Raw genomic sequence first — 15,764 nt, 5'->3', positions numbered from 1 at the left:
ACTAGCCTGGACATCGCCCCACCTCATTGAAGTGTGGGGTCACAAAGTGCACTTGTTATGGCTACAGAAGTTAAAAAAGAGTCTCTTAGAACAGGACTCAGAAAGCAAAAGAGGCCCTTCTTTCTTAGACTAGAAGGTGCATGCCCCTGGGGGAATCAAGAGAAGGAAGGAAGTCATCAGCTTTCAGAAGAGTCTTTAGCTCTTTACTATCCTGAACACCCTAAGTCTTTGCCGAGTACCCTGAGGTGGTCCACCAAGAAATGGATACATACTGTTGCTCTACCTGGTGAATCTCCTTTATTTTAATTAATAAGCATCCTTAGCCATGAAGCAGCAAAAGTCAAATCAATGACCCTTCTAGGTCCTTTTTCCTCATAGTATTGTTTGTTCAGATCTTTTCCTTCTGAATTTTTTTTTTAATGTATGAGGTATTTTATTTTTTCCGTTACATGTAAAGATAGTTCTCAACTTTTGTTTATACATGCTTTACAATTTCAGATTTTTCACCCTCCCTCCCCTCCCTCCCCCCTCCCCTAGACAGCAGGTAATCTGATATAGGTTATATCTATATATCTCTATACATATACATATAGATATATATATATATACACACACACATATATATACACATAATAACATTAATCCTATTTCTGCATTAATCCTGTTACAAGAGAAAGAATCAGAGCAATGATGCAAAACCTCAAAATAGAAAAAAAAAACAACAGCACCCAAAACAAAAGAAATAATATGGTTCAATCAGCATCTATACTCCACAGTTCTTTCTTTCTTTTTTTTTCTTGGATTTGGAGATCCTCTTCTATCATGAGTTCCCTGGAACTCTTCTGTACCATTGCTTTGGTGAGAAGAATATAGTCCATCACAGTAGGTCAACACTCAATGTTAATGATACTGTGTACAATGTTCTTCTAGTTCGGCTCATCTCACTCATCATCAGCTCACGTAAGACCCTCCAGGTTTCTCTGAACTCTTCCTGCTCATCATTTCTTACAGCACAATAGTATTCCATTCTATTCATATACCACAACTTGTCCAGCCATTCCCCAATTGATGGGCACCCCCTCAACTTCCAATTCCTTGCTACCACGTAAAGAGCAGCTATAAATATTTTTGTACATGTGGGTCCCTTTCCCCCAGATCTTTTCCAATAAGATTTCTAAGATATATAAACCTCTTTAATGAATAACAGGTTAAAAAGCAAAAACCTCCGGCACCCAGGAGAATCTTCCTTGTCAAGAAAATAAAGCTAGTTTGTTGTTTGGGTTTTTTTTTTTACAGAGATAAATAGAAAATTATTGATATGTAGCTCATATTGATGTAATTGCTTTATTATTTTCAGGATTTTGTTTTACTTTTTATTAGGTGCTTTATTAGGAACAACATTAATTTCAATACAAACAACTAAACATCAATGAAAATCAATACAAACAACTATTAAGTGATTGAAATAGAGTTAGTGCTTAAATATGGGGCTAGAGCTAATTTCAACGTTATTACCTCAATTTTCATGTAGTTGTCTCAAATGTTTAGCGGTGGACCTGCAGAGTCAGAGACCTCCATTAAGTGGGCACTTGATGCCAATTCTTGCTCTGGGATTCTATGATTTTTAAAAATTTAACCTTCCAGCTGTGTGATATCTGTAGAGGCCATTAAAATGCTGAATTATCTGAGAATGTACTGCATATACAAGTATTCCACAGTTTTTGACATGTAATACATTGATGCAATATTCATTTGCCTTCCTAAAGGCATCAGAAGTGAACACTCCCAATTTTTAAAATATTTGGTGTGTCTATAAATGTTTTTTTTACTTAGAAGTATTACCCTTTAAGATTTCTCTAGGGGCAGTTAGGTGGCGCAGTGGATAGAGCACCAGCCCCGGAGTCAGGAGTACCTGAGTTCAAATCCAGCCTCATACACTTAATACTTACTAGCTGTGTAATCCTGGGCAAGTCACTTAACCCCAATTGCCTCACTAAAAAAACAAAAACAACAACAAACAAAACAAACAAACAAAAAAGATTTCTCTGATGATGAAAATAGGCAAGTAGCACAAAGAAAGGTGCTCCAGATTATTTTTAAACATTTTATCCACATGAAAACTTACAGTGGATGAGCAGAATAAGACAATCAGTTAAAATCATAAATGAAAGATGTTACAATGATAAAATGGCCTTGCTTTGCTTTAACAATAAAATGACTAAGTACAATGACTTGATTTAATAAAGTGATCTTTCAAAAGCTTCTGCCATGAGTATTTTAACCACAGAATGTCCTAATTTAATGTATTCCTCTCTCTTTTGCTATTGTTGTTTATTACATTGTGTTTGATGATTATTCTAACATTCCAAAAGGCACTGAATTCACAAATCATTGTAAACATATTGATGTGTTTACAGATACTATAGAATACACGTTTTCCCAGGAAATACAATAAAAAGAAAGTACTGCTAAAAGAATTTTTGACCTATCTTTCAGATCAATACCATAGCTTATCTCTCAACCACTGTTTAGATATTCTCCCTCTATCTCTGGACCATGGAAGGAGGATAGGGGAAAATTCTGGGGAAATAGCCTTCATGGAGTAGGAATTAGAGCAGAATAGGAGAGCCTATATCTATATCTAGTCTGGTTTTCTCATTTTACCCGTGAGAAAACCGAGGCCCAGAGAAGCTATATGATTTGCCCAAGGTCAAGTAAGGTAATAAGTCTCAGAGGCAGGTTGAGTTTTGTATAAGTGGAAGGCATACTCATAGACACATTGAGGTACAAGTATCACTTATGAATACAAAAATAAATAGAATCTGGAGATTAATCCAGGACTTGAGAATACACACTGGGCTATAAACAAGCAGGGCAAAATCAAAACGAACCAATGACATTCATATGGTGGATAGAATAGGATCATAGAGTTGGAGCTAGAAGGAATTTTAGAAGTCATGTTATCTAATCCCTTCATTTTTCATATGGGGAAACAGAGACCCAGTGGGGCAAAGTTGCCTTTCATAAGCCACACAATCAGTAAATGACTGAGACAAGAATTGAACTTACATCTTCTGATCCTGGGGCAGTGTATAGAGCACTGCACCTAGAGTTGGGAAGACATGAGTTCAAATACAGTCTAAACACTTACTAGCTGTGTGACCTGGGACAGTCACTTAACCCTTTTTGCCTCAGTTTACTTATCTGTAAATTGAACTAGAGAAGGAAATGGCAAACAACTCCAGTATCTTTGCCAAGAAAACGCCCTATGCAATGACAAAGAATTGGACATGAGTGAACAATAAGAACAACAATCTGATTCTAGATGCAATTGTTTTCCTTTGATGGATGTATAATTGAATTTAGTGGAGGTAATACAGTATTCTCATTAATGGTAAGTCTGCTACTCATATTTCAGAATAAGCAAATGCATTCAGCCATCAAGAAGATTCTCACAGAAATTTTAAGACATGCCAAGGACAAGGAAAGAAAAATAAAAAATTAAAGGAGCTTCCTTATCTATCATCCCTATTCTCACAAAGTTCCTGAAAACATATGAATAACACCGTGTCCAGTCTCAGACTTCTGTGTGCCCAGCTATCAAGAAGGCCTTGAAAACCAGCATAGAGAATGAACAGATTCTCAGGAAGGTGAAGAAATGTTCTGGCTTGCCTTTTTCCTCTCTGAATTGAATCAATTTTCCTGGAGTCCACTGCACTAAAGATACCTCTTCAAGTCTCCTGTCTCCGACCTCACCTACGCACACGCGCGCGCGCACACACACACGCACACACACGCACACATCTGATTCAAGGCCACAAATGATTGGATTCTACATGTTTCTGTGTTATTTCATTGCAACACTCCTCATCCACATAGTAAAATATACTTGGAAAGTTTTTTTGTCGTTTCAGTATTTATTTTTTTTCTCACCTTTTAGTTGATGCTCGGAAGCCCTGCCATCTCCCCAACAGACTTCCCAGAAGTTTCTCTTGAACCTTTGCTCAAAACAATTCGAGATGAATGTTACATGCTGGGAAGAGAACTTTGCATCTGGGGGATGAAACTGAAAAATTCAGATGTTGCAAGCCTAGTAAGTTATGGGTTTTAAAAATATTTATATAACTGGTATGCCAATGGGGCTGCAACCACTAACAATATGAAACAGGTTCATCTTGGGTGCCTCTCTCAATAACAATCTCTGTGTCTCATGTCTATATTCAGAGCTTCATATGGAAGCACCATAGTTTGACTTGTACCTCTCTAAGCTGTCTCAGCTTCTCTACACAAGACATTGGGTGCAGGACAGGGTTTATTTAAAACACATACATGGGTTCATCCTGAAACCTCTCCACAAAGAGAAAAACTCACCTCCCTTTTCTGGAGGGCATCAAGAAACCCTCCCCTGGGGCAGCTAGGTGGTACAATGGATAAAGCACTGGCCCTGGATTCAGAAGTACCTGAGTTCAAATCCGGCCTCAGACACTTGATACTTACTAGCTGTGTGACCCTGAGCAAGTCACTTAACCCCCATTGCCCCGCAAAAAAAAAAAGAAAAGAAACCCTTCCCTGTGACTCATGGTATTTGCCAAAGTTCAAGTAGACCCTCAGTACCCACTGGGCCAACCCTTTTTTTCCTTTAAGGGCTACATGGATAGTATTGACCCATGAGCCTCTGTCCAGGTCTAAGAGAGCCTAGATATCGCTGGCTCTTCTCCCATTTAGTCTTATTTTGAGATTATAAATCCTCCTCCTGAGAAATGTGTCTGATCCCTGTGTAACCCCACTTTGGAGAAGGTTGGCTGGTTCCCTGAAGGACAGCTCTGTGACACATGCACTCCTGATTTGGAGAGAGACCTCTAAGCCTACGATATGGCATAGAAGATGTGACTTCTGGGACTTAGGAGGAAACAGAAGTATAAGTAGGTTTGTGTGTGTGTGTATATGTATGTATATATACATATATGTATTCATGTGTATATACACACACCCCATTTCTCTCTTAAGAAGTATGTATGAGGGGGCAGCTAGGTGGCGCCGTGGATAAAGCACCGGCCCTGGAGTCAGGAGGACCTGAGTTCAAATCCGACCTCAGACACTTAACACTTACTAGCTGTGTGACGCTGGGCAAGTCACTTAACCCCAATTGCCTCACCAAGAAGAAGAAGAAGAAGAAGAAGAAGAAGAAGAAGAAGAAGAAGAAGTATGTGTGAGCAATTTCAATGTCCCAGGTCATGGAGGTAGAAAAGTTAAGGGTGACAGTGAGACCAAAGGTATGAGCATCACTGAATTTGGCAGAGGTGGATTGATGGTGCATGTCCCAACGGTCAAGCAGGTTAATGAGTTGAGAGGCCAAAGTATCCAAGCAGGCTTCAATGTGTATTTTAAAATAACCAGGTTTGAGGATAGGAGTTGGGATCTGCACTGCTAGAAGGAGGATCCACATAGAAGATTAGCAATCCCTTGAAGTAATGAAAAAATACAGGAAAGATTTCCCAATAATGAAAACTCTCTAAAGTAGAATTGACTGGGTAGAGTCCACCATCACTGAAGGTCTTCAATCATAACTTGTCTTTTGTAGAAGAGATTTCTGCTTGTGATTATTTTGTACTAGATGACCTCCGAGGTTCTTCCCATATCTGGTGTTCTATCATCTGCTGGGGTCTCTGGACACATTGGAGCCTTCAAGGAGTTGGGTTTTTTTAAATAGATTTTTATTGATATCTCTTCTTTTTATAGTCCTTATATTTAAATATCCCCATAAATGGTTCCCCTTCTCAAAGAGCCATCCCACATAACAAAGAAAATTGTCTTTTTAAAGTTTTCTTTTAAATCTCTAGGGTTTTTGCCCTATGACTTTGTAACAAAGTAATTTCTTATAACTTAATAATAAATATTATTTGAAAAACAGCTTCTTTTACAGGTGGAGATGCTGCCAAGAATGCTGGTCCATTTCTGAAGTCTAAGTCTGTGAAACTGAGACTATGGCAAGGATTTAAGGACTGTTTCTGTCCAGTCTTCTCCACCCTGGTTTTGCTGTACTTGGGGCTAGTCCGTTTGCTGACCAGGCTCTGTTGAACACCATTGGGTACCTTTTGTGCATGGCAGGCTTTTAGCAGCCGGAGCTGGCGTGCCACATCAGCTGTTCTATCACCCCACAGCTGCAGAAATCCAATTTAGCACTCAACAATTGGGGATATCCTTTCATCAAAGACCCACTCCATAGTTAAGGGGTTACAGGAGCCTTTTTTGTTTCTGCCCAAGTTATATTTCCAAAGCCTATATCTGACCCACATATAATTTTCTCCCAAAAAGCCCACCCCTTGATTCCCCCCACAAAGCCACAACCTCCTTTTGGTTTCCAAAACTTCTGGCTTGAAACAGCCTTTGGGTTTCTGTATCCCTAAGATGTTCAGAGAGGGTCTACTTGCTCTTATGATTTATGGTTTTAAATAACCTCCCATATCAGGATAGGGTGGTGATCTAACAGTGGTGATTTTCTGTGACCACAATGTATTTCTTTACAAATCCTGCCCTTTTGTTCTGGTCCCAAGAGATGGAAATATCTCCACACAAATACTCACAAAGCTATGTGGTACAAGGTTGAGGCAACAGGGTGTCACTGAAAGCATACTAGCTCTAGAATAGAATCCTGCTCCTTGGACCTTGGACAAATGCCTAATCTCTCTACCCCTCAATCTCCTCATCTGTAAAATGGGAGGGTTGGGTAACTTCACCTTGAGGACCTTCCAACTCTAACCCTGTGATCCTATTCTTCCATCACATGAATGTCATTGATGTGTTTCAATATTTACTTGTTTGGTCATTGCCCAATTTGCATACTTCTACATCCTATTTCTTGTGTTCATAAATGATACTTTGATGTGTCTATGGGTATGCCCCCTCAGTTGTACAGATCCAAACCCGCTGGAAACCTGCCTCTGACATTTATTATCTGTGTGACTTTGGGTAAATCATTTCATCTCTCTAGGCCTCGATAGTATCTGAAAACAGATGGAAACACATTAAAATTTTTTTTTCTTTTCCTCTTTGACAATTTCGTAATCTGAAGTTTTGGGGGTTTTTTAACTGTTTTCTCTCACAACTAGCTAATGTGGAAATTTTTCCATGACTACTCAGTTTCTCCATTTGTAAAATGAGGGGTTGGACTACACACGGGTCTCTCCTAGTTCCAAATCTGTTATCCTATTTCCTTTCTACTTGTACCTACATGAAGGCTGTTTCCCCAGAACCTTCCTCTGCCCTATGTCCTTGACCCACAGATGGAGTAAAGACTTTTAAACAGTGATCGGGAGGCACACTATTGCACTGCCATGAAAGGTTAATTTTTTAAATGATTCAAAACACCCAGATTAAAAAACAACAACAACAAACAACAACATTATAAAGGAAAACAACCTTGAAAGGCTTAGGAATTCTGATAAACACAGCCACCAACCATGATTCCAGTAGACCAATAATGAAGGAGGATACCTACCTCTTTGATTTAATTTAATTTTTTTTTAATTTTCAGGTTTTTTTCTTACTCCTATCTCACCCCCACTGGAAAAAAAAAGAACACTCTTGTCATAAATGCAGTTCTGTATAATCAAGCAAAATATATTCCTGCATTGGCCATGTCCAGAAATATGTCTCATTCTGCATCTTGTGTCCATCACTACTCTGTCAGAAGGTGGGTATCATCTTTCATCACATCTTCTGGAATTGTGGTTGGTCATCACATTGATCAGAGTTCTTAAGCTTTGCAAAGTTGTTTGTCTTTTTAATGCTGTTCTAGATTGTAGATTGTTCTCCTGGTTCTATTCACTTCACTTTGCCTCAGTTCATACATGTCTTCCCAGTTCCTCTAAAATCACCCATTTCATCATTTCTATCCACACATAACATGATTTGGTCAGCTTTTCCCCAAATGATTGGGATCTACTTAGTTTCTAGTTCTTTGCTACTACAAAAAGAGTAGCTATAAATATTTTTGGACATGTAGGGCCTTTTCCTCTTTTTTGATAAGCCTACTAATGGTATTGTTGGGTCAAAGTGTATGCACAGATTAATAACTTTTGGGTCATTGTTCCAAATCATTTTCTAGAATGGCTGGACCAGTTCATACATCCACCACCAGTGCACTGATATGCTTATTTTTCTATAGTAATTCCAACATTTATAATTTTCTTTTTTGGTCAAGGTTGCCAGTCTGGGGGGTATAAGGTAGAACTTCAGAATTGTTTTAATTTGCATTTTTTCTAAGTATTAATGAGTTGGAGAATTTTTCATTTGGTTATTGAGAATAAGTTAAATTTTTTTTTAAATCACAGAATCCTAGACCAAGAAATGGAAAGAGCCCATTTAACAGAGCTCTCTGACTCTGGGCAGGACATCAAAACATCTAAAGGTTATGTAAAAATTGGAACAATAATGTTGAAATAATTTATTTGGGGGCACCATATTTAAGCCTTAGCTACATTTCAGCTGCTAAAGATTCATTTCTTATTTTGTGTTCTTAGGCAATGCTTCTAGAGCTGCGAGAACATACCACGGACCCTTTTTCTATGCTAGAAATCGTTAACAGCCAAATGGACCTGTGGTCTGTGGAGAGACTGGGCAAGTCTCTTCTTTCCAGCAATTTGCTTTCAATTGTATTGGATTACAACACGTAAGAAAAAAGAGTGTGAAAGCTATATCCTGGGAGCTAATCAGGCTTATTTCATGAGCTCTTCTTGCCAAATAGAGTCATAAGTGGAAGGTACCTTTGCTGGGAGGTATCATCAGTGTCCTAGGAGAGTGAATCTGTCACTCAAAGCCATTACAGGGAAAACTACAACCCATGGAAATCTGGCTTCTTGCATTCACCAAATAGGACTTCCAATGCACTTGGAAGCCTCTTGCTCTTTAAATAATTGCTCTGAATATCTCCCAGAAAAGCTAAAAAGCAAGGCATCGGGGCAGCTAGGTGGCGCAGTGAATAAAGCACTGGCCCTGGATTCAGGAGGACCTGAGTTCAAATCCAGCCTCAGACACTTGACACTTACTAGCTGTGTGACCCTGGGCAAGTCACTTAACCCCAATTGCCTCACCCCCCAAAAAAAAGTTCAAAAAAAAAAAAAGCAAGACATCTCAGAAAACCCATTTAGATCTCAAGTCAAGAGCCCAGTTTCTTCCCTCATTGAAACAATTTGCAAGTAATGTTAAAGCTTTAGCAGGATGACTTCTCTAGGGCTGAACTGTTCTCTTTCCTTTCATTTTGCTTATTTCAGCTGATTCTGTTTGGCCGAACAGAGAAGCCTGAAGTCATGTAAAGGGCAGGGGAATCAAAGCCAAAAGACTTGGGTTTGGATCCTGGTTGCATCACTTATTACTTGCATAACTTGGAGCAAGTCATTTATGCAAATCTCTATGAGCCCCAGTTTTCCCAATTGGATAATGTTAGTGACATATGTAATGGGAACTTAGCAGCAGGGGCTCCTTTGTCTGCTCTGGCTAAAGCACATCCCATGGAATGCTGAACCTGGTCCTGGACACACCTGCACCTTCCTCTCCCTTCCAAGGAGAAGTTTGAAGAATCCTGATACTATCAGCAGAAGGGAAGGGAGAGACATGTAGCGGGCAGGCTCATTCTCTACAAGGTCCACCGAGTGGGTCATTCCTCTTGATTTAGTGGTTGGGAGATAAGTGTCCATCCTGCACTTGCTAGGTCATTCCAAATTAATGAGCCTTTCATCACTGATCCATGTTTTTCTGCAAGTGGCCGGCATGCAGACTCAGCATTGACTGGAATGTGCTCTAGAACAGATTAAGGATGTGGGGGGAGGGGAGAAAAAAACGCTTTTTACCCTCTCCCTCTCCCCCCAGTATCTCTCTATATAATAGGCTTTAAGATTTAGAAGAGAGTCTATAGCGCTCTGGAGTCAGGAAGACCTTCCTCTGACACATCCTGGCAGTGGATCCTGGGTAAATCACTTAATCTCATAGGTTCTGCCTTCCTAACATCTCTTGTTTCTAATTACTTCCCTTATGACCACCTCCCTAATTCAAGCCCTTATCATCTCTTGCCTAGATGATTGCATCAGCTTCCTAATTGGTCTCCTCGATTCCAGGTTCTCCCTTCTCATCACTTCTTCACATAACTGCTAAAATCTCCTTAATGCACATGATTAACACAGTGTCTGACATATAACTAGAAAGTTATCTGAGGCAGTATTTGAACTCAGGACTTTTTTCCTCCTGGTATAGAGCTTTATGCATTGTTAGTCCTTAATCCCTATTGGAGATTAGTTTTCGTAGTGAGTTTCAAATCCTGGAGATAGAGAACCAAGCAGTTGAATATCTTGGTGCAAAGGGATTGGGAGAGACAGTCACCTGGTCCAAACCTCTCATCTTACATATGAGGAAATTGATTCCAAAGGACGCTGGACAAAGCAGTTACCAAATGGGAAACGTAGAATTCAGAAGTGAATTTGCAGTTGGAGAACCTGGATTCAAATCCTGCCTCTGTTCCTTGCCACCTAATGTGATTTTGGTCAAACTGCTTAACCTGTAGATTTCAGCTTCATGAGACCACAGATTTAGAACCAGGACATCTAGCCCGTTCCCTCACCCCTCCCCTTTTGCAAATGAGGGAACTGGAGCCCTGGGGTGCCCAAACACACACCGAGAGTGAGAATCAGAGCAAACACTTGAACCCAGGTCCTCAGACTGGAAATCCAGAATTCATTCCATGACAGCACAACAAAAATGAAGGAATCAGATTAGATAATGTGTCCTTTTTAGCTCTAAATCCGATAATAAGTAGCTAATTTGTTCTTTCTCTCTTAAGGTTTGGAAATGAGGGAATTGAAATTCTTACATCTGGCCTGGGAAAAAACCAAAGCGGATCAACCCTGGGCTGGGCAGTTAGCCAGAGCGCCATTTGGTAAGTGTGTCCATCTAAGCTAAAGCCTCGGGAAGCTTATGTTCATTAATCTTTGTATCTTCCTGGCTCGTCTGTGAGTCTGCCTGATTTTTCTTCATGATCTTATTTCCTGGTTTAGACTAATGATGTAGGCCAGCCCGTCTTGAAATCAAGTTTATCCTTTTAACAAGATCATATTTCACATATACTCAAATGGGTCTATGATCTCATCAATTTGAGCACTCCCGCCAATGGGTGGATTGCAACCCATCCAGGAGCTATCTTCCCATGCAACTCTTGTCTGCTTCCTCCCATAAGCCCATCCAATGTGCTGGGGACCTCCTTCACTTTCTGCTGACGTGAAAATACCTATGGAACATTCTGGCTGTCTACCTGTTCTCCCTGGCCCCTGCAGTATGTTTATCATATGGTTGGGGGGGGGGCAGGGCGGGGAATCCTTGGGTATTTCTCAATAAATAATTACTCTCTCACACAGTCCAATTAGAATTAAAGTGGCCTTTTATTTGGCAATAGAGAAAGTGACTGAGTGGGAAGTCAAAGACTTTACCCCAGGGAGAAGGTGGCTTAGAAACATCCTCCTCATAGAGTAAATATCATGGGGAGGGAATAGGATGGAGGGTAATACAGTTAGCAATAGTAACTGTGAAAGAAATGATGAGCAGAATGCTATCAGAAGGACTTATGAAAAATGCAATCTACCTACAGAGAAAAAACTGATAGTATCTGAATACAGATTGAAGTATAATTTTTTTTTGTTAGTTCCTCTTTCTAAAGTTATTTTGTATGTTTTCTTTCACAACCTGACTAATGTAGAGATGTTTTGCATGACTGCACATGTATAACTTATATTGAATTGCTTGAGTTCTCAAGGAGGGATGGGAAGGGAGGGCGGAAGAGAATTTGGAACACAAAGTTTTTTTAAAAATCAATGCGAAAATTTGTTTTTACATGTAACTTGGGGAAAATTCTAAAACAAATTTATTATTATATAAAAAAAGAAAAGAAACATCCTCCTTCATGAACAGAGAGAAGGCAAAAGCTTTTATAGAAGATAGATGGGATGTCTACTTGAAAACTGGAAAGTTCCCTTTTGGGGTGGGGTGGGGAAAGTTTGGGTGCTTGACATATTCCTGAGAGTTGAGGGGGATTTTTTTGAAATGATGGTCCTGACTTTTGGTGTTATCTCTGTGTCCTAGCTCTGGTCAGGTAGTAGCCACGCCCAACTGACTTTCCTGCTATAGAATTTTATCTTCCTTCTTAGGTTTGTCTGTCCTGATATCTAGTTGGTCAATCAAAACTTTACTAGTCCTTTGATTCCTTGATATGTCTGTCCTGTTATCTGGTTATCTTTGATTTTGCTTCTTACAGGAGAAACTTCTGGTTTATCCTAAGCCCCATGTTACTTCCCTAATATAATCCTCTTTTCCAATATGGTTTGCTTACTAACGATACCAGTCAATAAACATCTGTTAGGCACCTACTCTGTGCCAGGCATTGTTCTATAGATACAAAGAAAAGCAAAAGAAAATCCTTGCTGTCAAAGAGCTTGAAACCAGCAAACAAATAAGTGCAAACAAGCTATAAATAAGAACTAATTAGCAGAGATAGGAGGAGAGAGAGCTAGTTTAGACAAGATCTGCCCTGGATAAGAAGGTAAGGATAGGTTGCATTCTGCACCAGTGGAGATCACAGATCCACTGGAGTCTATGCTAGTCTCTGGAATGTGAAAGTATATTAAAAACGTCCTTTTTAGCCAGACTGAAAATCTCAAGACATACTTAATTCTCCAGTCTAGAGTTTCTTTTCAGACTAATTTGAAGGAAGGAGAGTTTATCAGTACTTAATTAAACTTCTCAGCAAACAATGCCCTGCTCTAAAATCCTTTCTCTTGGGCCTGACCCTTTCTTTTGGAAAAGTGTGTCAAAGGTCAAGAACGAGACTTGAGGCCCGGAAGATGGATTAATGATAGTAAACTAAACTCAGAAAAAGAAATAATTGTCAGTTAAGATCCTTGCCTTTCCCAACCCCTTTCCTACCCCACATAAAGGCAGAACCTTTCTTTCTCTATTCCGAAGGGATTAGGGTGTTGATCCAAGGAGGAGGCAGGTCTCTTTGAAACTGAGGGGTTTATAAAAGAAGATTAAGTGACTAGTTTTCTATTAGATGACATGGAAAATTAATTAGCCCCAAACTGAATTTTATGAAATTGTTATCTTTTCCTTGGTCAAGATCTGTATAAATCAGCTCATGTTAGAGAGCTATCCAAGGGCATGGGGAAACTCTGCCAACTTGGATTTCTCTTTTCTGAGCTAGAAAGACGGATTCAGAATAATGTTAATTTTTATTTCTGGTAGACTTTTGCCTTAAATGCAAATTACGGTGTTAATATTTTTCTGTGACAACGTGACTACAAGAGAATTACTTGAGATTCAATTCAATTCAATTCAATAATCATTTACTAAATGCCTCCTCTGGTAAAAAATATATATATACTTCTGTATATATTTGTGTTTAGAAAGAGTTAAAATAATTCCATTTAAAACCTTTATTTTTCCTCTTTACTCTAGTGAACTTTATCTTAGTGGCAATTACTTACAATGTTCTGGGGCCTTGGCTCTCATCAGACACATAGCAGAATTTGCAGAAACCCAGAGAAAAGACAAACCAACAAAGGTCTTAGAAGACAGAAGGATTCCCTCTCAACAAGTGCTTCAAGGTAAATTGGAAATGGAGGAACACCTGCTCACTCTGGCACAAATGTTCTGATAAGAATTTTTTTATCATTAAATGTGTATATTCATTTGTAAAAAAAAAAAATTATTCCAGTGACTCAGAAGAGCTTATGGAAAAGTCACTAATAATAATCTAGACAAGATAAGATCTCATTAAGCTTGTACCATGTGCCAGGTACTGTGCTAAACTCTGAGGATACCCCAAAAGGTAAAACTAGTCCCTATCCTCAAGGTGCTTACATTCCAATGAGGGAGATGACTCATAAACAGCTAAGTAGATTCTGTGTGGAGAGAAGGTACTTTGAAAGCAGCAAAGCTTTAGCAACTGGGGGAGCCTGGAAAGGACTCTTAGATTAATGGGATTTGACTTGAATCTGGAAGGAAGACAGAGCAATTGGGAGGAGAGGAGAGGTGGTAGAATATTCTAGGCATGGGGGACAGAGATTGGTGATAGAATGAGTGAGTTTCATGTGTTAATAGTTCACACTTATATGGTCTTTGTATCGCTGACATCTAGCACTGTGCTTTGCATATAGTAGGCACTTAATAAACTGGACTAGATAGAGCTTTCTTCCCAATGATTCTGTGACTAGGTGGTGTGAGTAATAGAGGGTTGTAATTGAGCTTCACAGAGGGGAAGAATAATTTGACCCAAGTTCACAAAAGAGTTGGGACTTTGAAACCATGGTCTCTGTCTTCCCATCCATTGCTCTTTCCTCTATAACATGCTGCCACCTAAGGACATATGAGGAAGAAACTGACCCAGGTGCCTTATAAATAACAGATATGTGATTAGAAGTCATCCTTCAAATGGGGACTTCTCTTTCTGGTAATGACAAGAACCCTAAGGAAAACTTCCTAAGCAATTGATATTGCTTAACCTCAGGTTAAGCTAGTCAATTTACCCTCTAATTAATGAATGACAACCTAACCCAGTTTCCCAGGAGAGCAGAGTCTCCAAACTCTTTGTTCAAAGCAATTGCTCTAATGTCAAGAGAAATGAAGATTAAGAGAAGTCAAGAGCTGTAGTAAAGGCTTTGTGGGAAAGTTATAAACATCCCTAGGGCTAAGGGAGTCAGGCAAATGTAGTATTTATGACCCATCTAAAGTGTTTCTAGGGATCTCTTCCAGACAGATGCCTCTGTTAATTTGGAATAGCAAAATCAATCCTCTAAAGGAGAGGGAAGGAAATTGAAGGCAGTCTTCTACGATCATTCCCTCCCCTTTGCAATTATTCCACACATCATGCTTGTGCCATTTTCCTTCTCCTTGGGCTTGGCTGAAGTTTTGCATCTCACAAATGGACACAGTTCTCTTTACAGAATGAGGGCTTCATGGCTTTGAAGCTAAATGATGGTGTGGTGGTGTTTTTTTTTTAATCCAATCCTTTAAATTCTTGGCAATAGCCCTGATACTGAATGGTCTCTGCTCATCTTTTGGGACTAGAGCCAGCTCTCAGGGCTATCAATTAGTTACTGCAAACAACCTGGAAATCTGGAAATAAAGCAAAGGCAGCAATTTTCAGTCATGAAAATGATTCCCAGAAGGTGAAGATACTAGTTCCAGGTAATACAGATGGTTTGCACTAAACCGTACAAAAAGATCTCCATGGGATTTAGAAAAGCAAGTGTGCTTATGCATTTCTTTTTTTATTAGTATATCATATAATACATTTTATTAATATATCCAGTGCTTAGCATAGTGCCTGGCACATAGTAGGTGATTAATAAATGTTTATTGATTGATAGATTGATTAATTCATCACATTAAAATTACCCCAAAACTACATTTTAATCAGGTTTGGGTTGTATGAGGGAGTGTTATGGGCCATAGGCAGCATGTTTGATACCTCAGGTGTGTTATATAGCTTACGAGACTTGGAGTCAGAAAGACCTGAGTTCAAATCCTACCTTTATGCCTTCTGCCAGGCTCAGTTTCATCATTTGTAAAATGGGGATAATAATAGCACCTACTTCACAAAATCATGAAAACCAACTGAGAAGATATGTAATTATCATTATTCAATTGTTCGGTCATCTGTACATAATACTATATGAAAATATAATCATATTTATAAGTAAATTTTATCTATGTAAATAACTAGG

The 15,764-nt window shown here is 39.2% G+C and overlaps 1 pseudogene; it reads left to right on the top strand.

The window, feature by feature from the left end:
- Positions 1-3,470: 3,470 nt before the first annotated feature.
- LOC122747130 overlaps positions 3,471-15,764 on the top strand; it is a 66,984-nt pseudogene continuing 54,690 nt past the window's right edge.

This window comes from Dromiciops gliroides, chromosome 3 (genome assembly GCF_019393635.1).
Source record: "Dromiciops gliroides isolate mDroGli1 chromosome 3, mDroGli1.pri, whole genome shotgun sequence".
NCBI lineage: Eukaryota > Metazoa > Chordata > Mammalia > Microbiotheria > Microbiotheriidae > Dromiciops > Dromiciops gliroides.
The sequence above is the reverse complement of the archived record's forward strand: the minus strand, read 5'-3'. Positions and strand labels throughout refer to the sequence as shown.